At 38.3% G+C, this 10,430-nt stretch overlaps 1 pseudogene; it reads right to left on the bottom strand.

The window, feature by feature from the left end:
* Window positions 1-183: 183 nt before the first annotated feature.
* On the bottom strand, window positions 184-8,646 carry LOC114266340 (uncharacterized; annotated as a pseudogene).
* Window positions 8,647-10,430: the final 1,784 nt, after the last annotated feature.

Genomic DNA, 10,430 nt, shown 5'->3' with positions numbered 1-10,430 from the left:
AAATAGATAGAGTAAGCAAATTACCTTGATATTAAATTGGCCATGGATCGTCCATAGCTTGCCAGTTTTATCATTTGCTGAAGGTCCTTGTGCCTTCTATAAATTAGGAAGCAACAAATCCATGATCTTGCCGAAAAAGATGGGAAAAGAATAGAAAACACATACCTTGAAACATATAAGTAATTAGACACTTTTTTCCATAAGACCATTTGACGATTCCTTTTTCTCTCTCCAGATTGCCAGTACTTCATCAGTTCTGAATCGTTGTGTGAATGTTGATTCCTCCAGCGAAGAGGACATCCCATTAGCATAAGCTAGGAGACCAGTATACGCAATCATTGCCCCATTGTCAATACAGTACCTGTCATCAGTTGCAAATAACCTTTGCACCCCTCTCGAAGCACATGATTCTTATCATCTCTTACAAGTGCTCATTGCAGCCCACACCACCAACAATGAGAACATCTTTTCTGTCAGTGTGCCATTGCCCGTTCTTTAATCTCCACAAGCATCAAAAACACAGTTTCCTAAAAAAATTTAAATTGAATGCAGAAATTGAGCCACAACTAGCTCGTGTAAATATTTAACTAACACTTGCAATTTACAAGAAACAACCATACCAAATTACTAACTACATAACCTTTTTATCACCACAAAATATGTATTTATTTTTTTTTAAATATTGGAAGCATTCCAACTGATTACCTGAAGGGAATAACACAAATCTGCAGAGGTGCATTCATTATTTTTTAGCTTTTCCTTAGCAGTGGCTTCAAGATAACTCAGTATTCCACTAAATGAAACATCCATTCCTTTGACAACATAGGAAATGTCTATAAACTTTTCTCCTTTCTTCACGGGCTGATGAAGAAGCGAAAAAATAACAAAGGCAAATCAAGGAGAAAACATTTATTTATTGCATCAGTTAAAAATAAAAGAAGAAATTTAAGAAGGAAGAAGATGATGGAACAAAGAAGATAAGAGAAGAACCATGTTAGGAGGCACAAAACCTAATCAAAAAATAGTTTGTCCTCTCTAACTAGGTATATTTATATTAATAAGTGATAAGTAGAAAATTACACAACTACCCTTCATCTAACCTTAACACTTCCCCCTCAAGTTGGTGCATAGATATCTTTCATACCTAACTTGCACACAATGAGATGAAAAACCTTCTACCTAACCCTTTAGTAAATATATTAGCCAACTAACTGTTCTGTTGATTGCACAAAAGGCATACAAATCACTCCACTACTGATTTTCTCCTTGATAAAATGCCTGTTAATCTCAATGTGCTTTGTTCTATCATGCCGAATTGGATTATGAGCAATGTTAATAGCAGTCTTATTGTCACAATACAATCTCATTAACCCACTACTTAACAATCCCAAGTCTGCCAGTAAAACTTGAAGCCAAATAAGGTCACAAATGCCATTAGCCATGACTTGATATTCTGCTTTTGCACTCGATTTGGCTACAACTACTTGCTTGTTGTTATGCCAAGTCACTAGATTTCCCCCCATAAAGGTACAATAACCTTAAGTAGATCTCATGTCATCAACTGCAGCAGCCCAATCTACATCAATGAAGGCCTCCAGCCTCAAGTGACGATGATTAGAGAACAAGATCCCTTTTCTTAGCACTGATTTCAGATACCTTAAGATCCGATTAACTGCATCCAAATGACATGTTCGTGGATCATGCATAAATTGACTTACTACACCTACAGCATATGCAATATCAGGCCTAGTATGGGAAAGGTATATTAATCTCCCTACAAGTCTCTGATATCTTCCCTTGTCAACACAATCTTCATCACTACTGCTAAGTCTGTGATTGGCCTCAATAGGGAAATCTGTCGGTCTACATCCTAACATCCCTACTTCCTCGAGTAGATCTAAGATGTACTTTCTTTGAGAGATAAATATGCCCTTGTCAAATCTAGCGATCTCAATCCCAAGAAAGTACCATAAAGGCCTAAGCTCTTTAATTTTAAATTGCTTGAAATGTCAAGCTTTGATTTGAGACATCTCCTCTACATCATTCCCAGTCATAACTATGTCAACCATATAGACAATAAGTATAGCAATCTTATCAGCTCGTTGTTTGATGAACATAGTATGATCTGCATGACTCTACTTGTAACCAAATCTAATCATCGCCTTTAGAAATCTATCAAACCAGGCTCTAGGAGATTGTTTCAAACCATACAGTGTTTTCTTTAACCAACAGACCTTCCTAGTAGTAGCTGGAGAGGAAAAACCAAGAGGAACATCCATATACACTTCTTCTTCTAAATCACCATGGAGAAAAGCATTCTTTACATCCAATTGTTGCAATGGCCACGCCAGATTTGCCGCACAGAAAAGCAAGATACATATAGAATTCATCTTAGCCACCGGAGCAAAGGTTTCTTGATAGTCAATGCCGTAAGTCTGAGTGAACCCTTTAGAAACTAGTCTCACCTTATATCTCTAAATGGTTCCATCTGCTCATTGTTTAATGGTGAACACCCATTTGCAGCCCACAGACCTTTTCCCGATGGTAAAGAAACTAACTCCCAAGTGCCATTCTTACTCAAAGCTCTCATCTCTTCTGCCATAGCTTCTTTCCACTTAGGATCATTAAGTGCTTCATTCCAACCCTGTGGAATAGATACAAAGGACAAAGACGAAACAAATGCACAATATGATGGAAATAAGGAGTCATAGGATACAAAATTAGATATAGAATGTTGAGTACAAGTTCTAACTCCTTTCCTAATAGCAATAGGAAGATTAAGATCATCAACGGGAATGGGAGTAGTGACCAAGGACTCCTTACCTGAAGGATCCACAAATGGAATAGTAACTAGATTCGAAAATGGCGTTGGGCATCGAAGCACGTGAAATGGCTGTTCTTTTTGTCACCGAGTGTAAGTCTTGAGATCTGGTCTATCCAACCTACTAGACTCCCCTGAATACATTCAATTTGTACCTCTCCACTAGACTCCCCCTGAATATGTTCAGTGTGCACCCTCCCTCACTACAAATGATAGAGAAAAAAGGATCAGATGGATAAGAAGAAACAATCTCTTCTGTAGAAGCCTCCTTCTGAAGAGATTGACCTTGACCTAAAAAAAAGGACTCGGACTCACAGAAGGTAACATCCATAGTAACTTAGAATTTACGAGAATAAGGATCATAACACTTATAGCCTTTCTGGGTGGAGGAATAACCAAGGAAAACACAGTGCACAGCCTTGGGATCTTATTTGCTCAGAGTGAGGCAGGAGAAATGAACAAAACAGACACAACCAAACACTTTAGGAGGAAGAGAGATGGGAGACACAAAAGGGTGAGGGAGAAGGATCAAAAGGGTGCTGAAACTAAAGAACACTAGAAGGCATGCGGTTAATAAAATAAGTAGCAATAAGAACTGCATCACCCCAGAATGATTTGGGAACTTGCATCGTGAGCATAAAAACACGAGCAACCTCAAAAAGATGATAGTTTTTCCTTTCAGCAACACCATTCTGTTCAGGAGTACAGACACAACTGGTTTGATAAAGGATACCATGTTCTTCAAGATACGCATGAAAGTCACCATCAATATATTCAGTGTCATTGTCACTCCGAAGGACTTTAATGGGAGTGGCAAACTGAGTATGGACCATCTTATGAAATGTTTTAAAACAAGAGAAAACTTCACTCTTGGTACGAAGCATGTAAATCTAAGTGACATGAGAATAACAATCAATAAAAGTGAGAAACCAACGATAGCCAAACACAAACATAACACAAGAGGGAAATAAACACATACATCAAAATGAATAACCATAAAGGGAAATAAACTTCTTTTATTAATTAGAGGATAACAAGAACATTTATGCTTGGAAAACTCACAAACGTCACAATGAAAATTATTCCTATCATAATGCTTCACTAAACTAGAGAGAAGTTTGCCTAAAACAAAAATGGGGGGATGCCCTAAACGTCGATGCCATTGATGTAAAAAAGTGAGGCCAGGAGTGCCGGTAGTCTGAAGAGCTTGTCTAGCGGAGGAAGATTCAGCATCCAAAACATACAGGCCCTCATATGCCTTACCACTACCAATCGTTCTTCCCGTATCCAGTTCCTGAAAGACACAATGATAAGGATAAAAAGGTATGGAACAATTTAAAAAAGTGGTAAGACGACTAACAGAGAGCAAGTTAGTAGAGAAATTTGGGACATGTAAAACTGATGATAGAGAAACAGAAGAAGAACAATGAATAGAGCCCTGTCCCAGAGACAGAAGATAAAGACCCATCTACAACTCTCACTTTATCCTTGCTGGAACAAGAGGAGTAAGAGTGGAAAAGATTAGACAAACCTGTCATATGATCAGTAACACCAGAGTCAATAATCCAAGGAGATGATGAGACAACACTCAGGGCACGCGAAGGAATACCTGTGGAAGCAAAGTCAGAGGAAGGGGGATCAGGAGCAATGGCAGGAGAAGAATCAAGCTGAGCCATCAGACGTCGGAGAGTAGGTAACTCATCTTGGAAAAGTGCTGCAGGATCACTCGAAGTATTAGGAGATGACTTCAAGAGATGTGAATGAGAGCGAACAGTACCACCACGAGAACCACGACCACCACATCGTCCTCAAGTAGGACGACCATGCAACTTTCAATAATGGTCCCAATCATGACATTCTTTCCCCTAATAATCACAAATGATCTGATCATTAAAGAAGCCTCTGCCTCCAGACTTGGACGGACCAACTTTTTCAACTGTAGGAGCAGAAGAGACGACTATAGGAAAGCAGTCTTAAAGAGGCTGATGAACCATAGCACTCTGCCTACTTTCTTCCTGCAGAACATAAGCATAAGCCTCACGCACGGTAGGAAATGGATCACGACCAAGGATCTAAACACGAATTGAATCACACTCCATGTTGAGACCAGCAAGGAAGTCATACACACACTCTTTAGACACCATCTGCTGAAACATAATTACATCTTGGGAACACACAGCCTGGAAATTTTGATAATCGTCAAGTTCCTGCCACAAACTACTCAACCCTAAATAATACTCAGCGAGAGATCTATTTTTCTGATCAAAACCTTGAATCTTTTTTTGTAGTTCATAGGCCTAAGTATCATTACCGCGGCGGGAATACATCCAATTTGCAGCAATCCAAATCTCATGAGCAGTGTCCATCAAAACAAAAGACCAACTAATATTATAATGAATAGAATTGAGTAACCAGGTCATAACTAGGGCATTCTCCTTATTCCATTTGTCACGTGTTGGTCCATCCTTCGTGGGAGCTTGAGTAATGCCTTTGATGTATCCCAACAAGCCACGAGCAATAATAGCCAACTGAAAGAAACAGGACCATACTAAGTAATTGGTGTCATCTAACTTAACAGAAGTAAGTTGGAGAGAAGAGTAATCACCAAGTATCACACTAGGACTTAAACTCTTAGTCTCATTGTTGGCAGGAATGACACCTTCGGCCGCCAAGAGTTAAGACCACACAACCAAATGAAAGTTGAGATGAAGAGAGAACAAACCTCTGTTTGGAAGTATAAATCTCACCAAGGACAAAACCAGGAAGCACCAGAAACAAGCCTAAACAATAGCAGGAACAGCCCAATAGCACCTAAATGAACCAGAATGACCAACAACAACCAAAAAATACCCCAGATATGAAAATTGAAGCCAAGGAAGGCTCTAAATAGCCTAGCTGGCTCCTAGAGAAGGGAGCCCACGCCTTGAATCAAGTAAAAACAGGCTAGAATTGCAATTCTGAAAAAATGATTCATTATTCTCAAAAATAAAGAAAAAATCAAAAAATAGGCAAAGAAGATCTCAAGAAAATTAAAAAAAAAAATTGGGCAATCCCCAGCCCTAGTCGAGCATGCTGGGAATATATATATATATATATATATATATTACATTATTGAACAGTGAAATGATGAACCAGGAAGATGGAAGAACACAGAAATTGTGTACTGCTCTAATACCAAGTTAAAAATAAAAGAAGAAATTTAAGAAAGAAGGAAAAAGATGATAAAACAAAGAAGAACCACGTTAGGAGGCACAAAACCTAATCGAAAATTAGTTTGTCCTCTCTAACTAGGTATATTTATATTAATAAGTGATAAGTAGACAATTACACAACTACCCTTCATCTAATCTTAACATCATCATTTCAAGAACATTCTGTTTGTGAAAAAATAGCATATAACAGCATGACAGGAGCTAAAGGCCATCTAAGAAAAATTTAGAATATCTCCAAAACGAAAAATAAGCACAAAATAGCAAACCAAAGTCCCAGAGAGAACCTTCATAAATGAGAGGTGTAATGAATCTCAAAGACATAATCTCAACTTACCCAAAAAATCTAAAATTACATATCAATCATGTAACATCAATGCAGTGCTTTGCTAAAATATAGAAAAACAAAAACAGAGAGATGCAGATATAATAAAAGACAACAGTTAAACATATTTTTGAAAAATGATAATAAGAACTAATCAAATAAGATGAAGGTAGACTAAATATATAGGAGAAACATAAAAAAAAAACCACAGATAAAGCTTCTATTACCTTTATTGAACAAGAACTAACAATTAATTGAACCTTGCACTAAATTCACCAATAGCTACTACTCACTGACCAAACTCACAATAGAACAAGAAGCACAAAAGTTGAATTGTATATAAAATAATATAATAATAGAACTTAACCCAAAAAAGCATGCATCCTAACCATTTCAAGTAGGTTTCATCTTTAGCCTTCATTCAACTCCATTTAGAGACATATCCTCTCATAAATCCTTGACAACTATTTCTTTCCCATAGCCCCAGCTGATGTTCATTTTGGCCTTCCTCTTATTCTTTTAGCAACTTAAATTTAATTCTTCCTTTGGGAGTAGTGGCAGAAAACTGAGAGGAAGGATTATATAAAAAGGAAAGAAAAGAAACGGAGGGAAAGATTATCTGTTTGGTTAAACAGGAAGGAAAGAAAATGAAATAAATACTACTAACCGCTTCTTTTATAATTTTCTCTTACAAATGAAGAGAATGGTGGTATATAGCTGACTACAATGGCCTAACAACCCCCAAATTTCCACCTTGAATGCAGTTGAATAGGAATTACATCATAAAATTTATTCTTTAATGGTTAAGAAAATTATCAAAGAGTCTCAAAGCCTCATTTGTAGTTGTCCTTGTGTGTGTCTTTTGTCTCTTGAGAAGGCAGTGAGGAGAGGATACCAAAATCAACCTACACATGCAAAGATCAGAAAAAAAGCATGCCATAACCAAAACTTTTCCCAGTACAGTGCAGGCTAGACAAATGAAGGTCTCATACAAGTGTTGATCTCAAACACAATCTAAGAAGCATAGACACTTCTAAAAAGGTGGCGTATCCATGTCATGTCCATGTTGGACACCAACACTCGTTGGACACTTCCTGACACATGTCCGACACTCGTCAAAAAAAATAGATCTAGACACTCTTTGAACACTTGAAGGACACGCATGTGCATTTCTTAAACACACATGTCCACCAATTATACACACCTAAAACTAATTATAGGTTTGACCTGAATAATTTAGTATACAATAATAAAAGAAAAATATATATAAATTTATAAAATAAGTGTTCTATTACATTTTTTATTATCTTTGAATGATATATTCATATATATGACATTTAATAAATATATAAACTTATATATTTCGTGTGTGTCTCCCACGTGTCGTGTCCTACATTTTTTGAAAATTAACATGTCGGCATGTCCATGTGTATTTGTGCCTTGTCACATGTCTGTGTTCGTGCTTGTTAGAACACAAAGCAAAACTAAATTATAGTAAGAAATAAAGTTTTCTCAACCAATCGACAGAGAATAGATCTATAAAAATAAATAAATAAATAAAACCCGCAAACTTCTATAGTTAAACAAGTAAAACAATAAAGAGCAGCTCAATTTATTTTTTTGTCTTCCTCAAGTTTGAAGACATTTCAACACAATAACCTACAAAAGATATATGGTCAGTCTCTGTGTCAAACTACCACTAATATAGGTGAAGGAAACTTGCTTCCAATTGCATACCTGCTCAATGTTGTACCCAAGGTTTGGATCATTACATAGAGTTAGAACCATCGCAAACCGGTCCAAGCAATTCCCAAAAACAATATCTATAGTCTCACCAAAAATCCGATACCGCCCCTCACTATATGTAATCAACCTTGTGTTCCCACCACTTACATATAGCACAACAGGGTCATTTGCTCCAGTGACAACCTTTCCCATTTCAATATGAGCAGCACAATGATTTACCTCAACAATGGGTTTCTTCCAAAGCTGTGAAAGAACCTGAACAATAATAGTGGCAACTTGTAATAGTGCACCCATGCCTGGTCCTTTAGTGTAACAAAGACGGTCAATGTCATTTGGGGTTATCTGCACAATCTTGAGAGCAGATTTGATAAGCGGCAAGATGTGTTGGAGATGGTGTTGGGCAGTTTCTCAGGGAAGGAATCCCTGCATTGGAGGGGTAACAGAGGTGTGTCTTGGGTTTGATAAAATTAAGCCATCAAGGGTCACAACCCCAACACCATCTTATTGGCTGACCCCTCAAACCCTAGATCTATCATCTTCTTCATCTTTAAGAATAATATATGCCTGACTCAAATCCAACAATGTCTTCAAATTAGGTTGATGACTTCAACTGAAATTATATATTCCTGTTATTTGGGAAAAAAAATACATAGTTAAGAGACTCCGTCACAACTAGATATATCTACTAATGCATCGTGTGTTGCACGATTGGAGGTACCAATAGTGATTACAAAGTTGTAACATGAACGTAGACAATAATAGCATTGTAGTGGAAAAAAATAAAATGGGCTCAATGTTGGAAATAAATTGAATCAAAAGTAAGGCGAAATGAGGCTTTTGTTGAGATGATTTCTTAGAAAAGGTTGAACTTCAATTTGTCAACAGCAATTGTCAATTAAAAGATTGAAATATTTTTTTTTTCCTTATTTTGAAGAGGACTCCATTTTTGGAGTCAAATGAATGGTTTTATTTAAAATCAAACCCATTTCTCCAATTTAAAAATACTATACCTTGCTTTATTTTATGTTTTATTTATTAGATTGACTCCAAAATAGTAAATGAAAATTTTAGACTATCTCAAATAGAAAACTGATGATGTTCTTCCTTCTGGCGAAGGATGGGTCGGATTGATAACACTTCCAACGGATCTATTGCCTTTGAACCCCACGAAGTGTGCCTACAAAATGGTCCAAAGGAGGAGGCAATCCCTCGGCGGATGCTCCAAAGATCAAGTTAGGTGTAGAACTGATTGATTAGGGAGAGTAAGAGATGGTGAAAAACTTAACTTTTAACGTGTCTCAAAAGCTTCCTTATATCCTTTGCTCATCATTTCCTTATCCACTCTAAGCTATCTTGTTGGCCGAAAGTCTATAGCCTAGTTGACATCATTCATGGTGATTCTGCCACTCCGATGTGAGGGTTCTTGCCGCATTTAATGCTACGATGGCCTCATTAAATGACTGATGTGGGTCCAATAACTTCGCACAATCTTTGTTTGTTTATATGGCTAATTCCCTACTTGAGGGGTGCTTGAATGCCAGTGGTCCTGGCCTAGCACTGGCTTCTCAAAGTTACAGGGCTTTTAGCCCAAGGTGCCCATTAGTATCAGTAGTCCCCCACTCCAAAGTGCAGCTTTAGTCCAACGAAGGGAATAAGAAATAAAAGAGTAGTCCCCCAAGACACCAAAGAGATCTGGTGGCCGAACGAGGGAGAGAGTCGACCGGTGTGGTGGCCAACCGCAAAGAAAAGAGCCCGATCGACTGGCAAAGTTGGCCGATCAATGAGGAAGGTGATCGACCGAGGTGGTAGCCGACCATTGGAGAGGGTGGCCAACCGGCGAGGAGAATGACCGACCAAGGAGGAAGTTGGCCAACCAAAGTGATAGCCGACTGCGGAGTGAGGTAACCGACTGCGGAGGGAGGTGGCCAACCGACGAAGAGGGTGGCCAACCGAAGTGGTGGCCGACTTCTTAGGAAGGTGGCCGACCGACCGTGGTAGTAGCTGACCGCGGAGAAAGGTGGCCGACCTAGGTGGTGGCCGACTACTGAGAGGGTGGTCGATCGACGAGGAGGGTGATCGACCAATGTGATGGCTGACCGTTAAGGAAGGGAACTTACTGGCAAAGGCATTAATAGCGCGCGAGGCTTGAGATACGAGAAAGCATGTGATGATGTAAAGTGGAATACGGGAAAAGAATAAGAGATTGTGGTAATACACATGGGATAATCTGGATGGATGGAATTGGAGAGGCTATAAACATATAGGGCGAGGTTTGGGAAGGCAGGGGATTTTAACTTGGTGAATTTTTGAACTGGCGAATTTTAATCGC

Source organism: Camellia sinensis, chromosome 6 (genome assembly GCF_055761805.1).
Source record: "Camellia sinensis isolate YWXY chromosome 6, ASM5576180v1, whole genome shotgun sequence".
Lineage (NCBI taxonomy): Eukaryota > Viridiplantae > Streptophyta > Magnoliopsida > Ericales > Theaceae > Camellia > Camellia sinensis.
The sequence above is the reverse complement of the archived record's forward strand: the minus strand, read 5'-3'. Positions and strand labels throughout refer to the sequence as shown.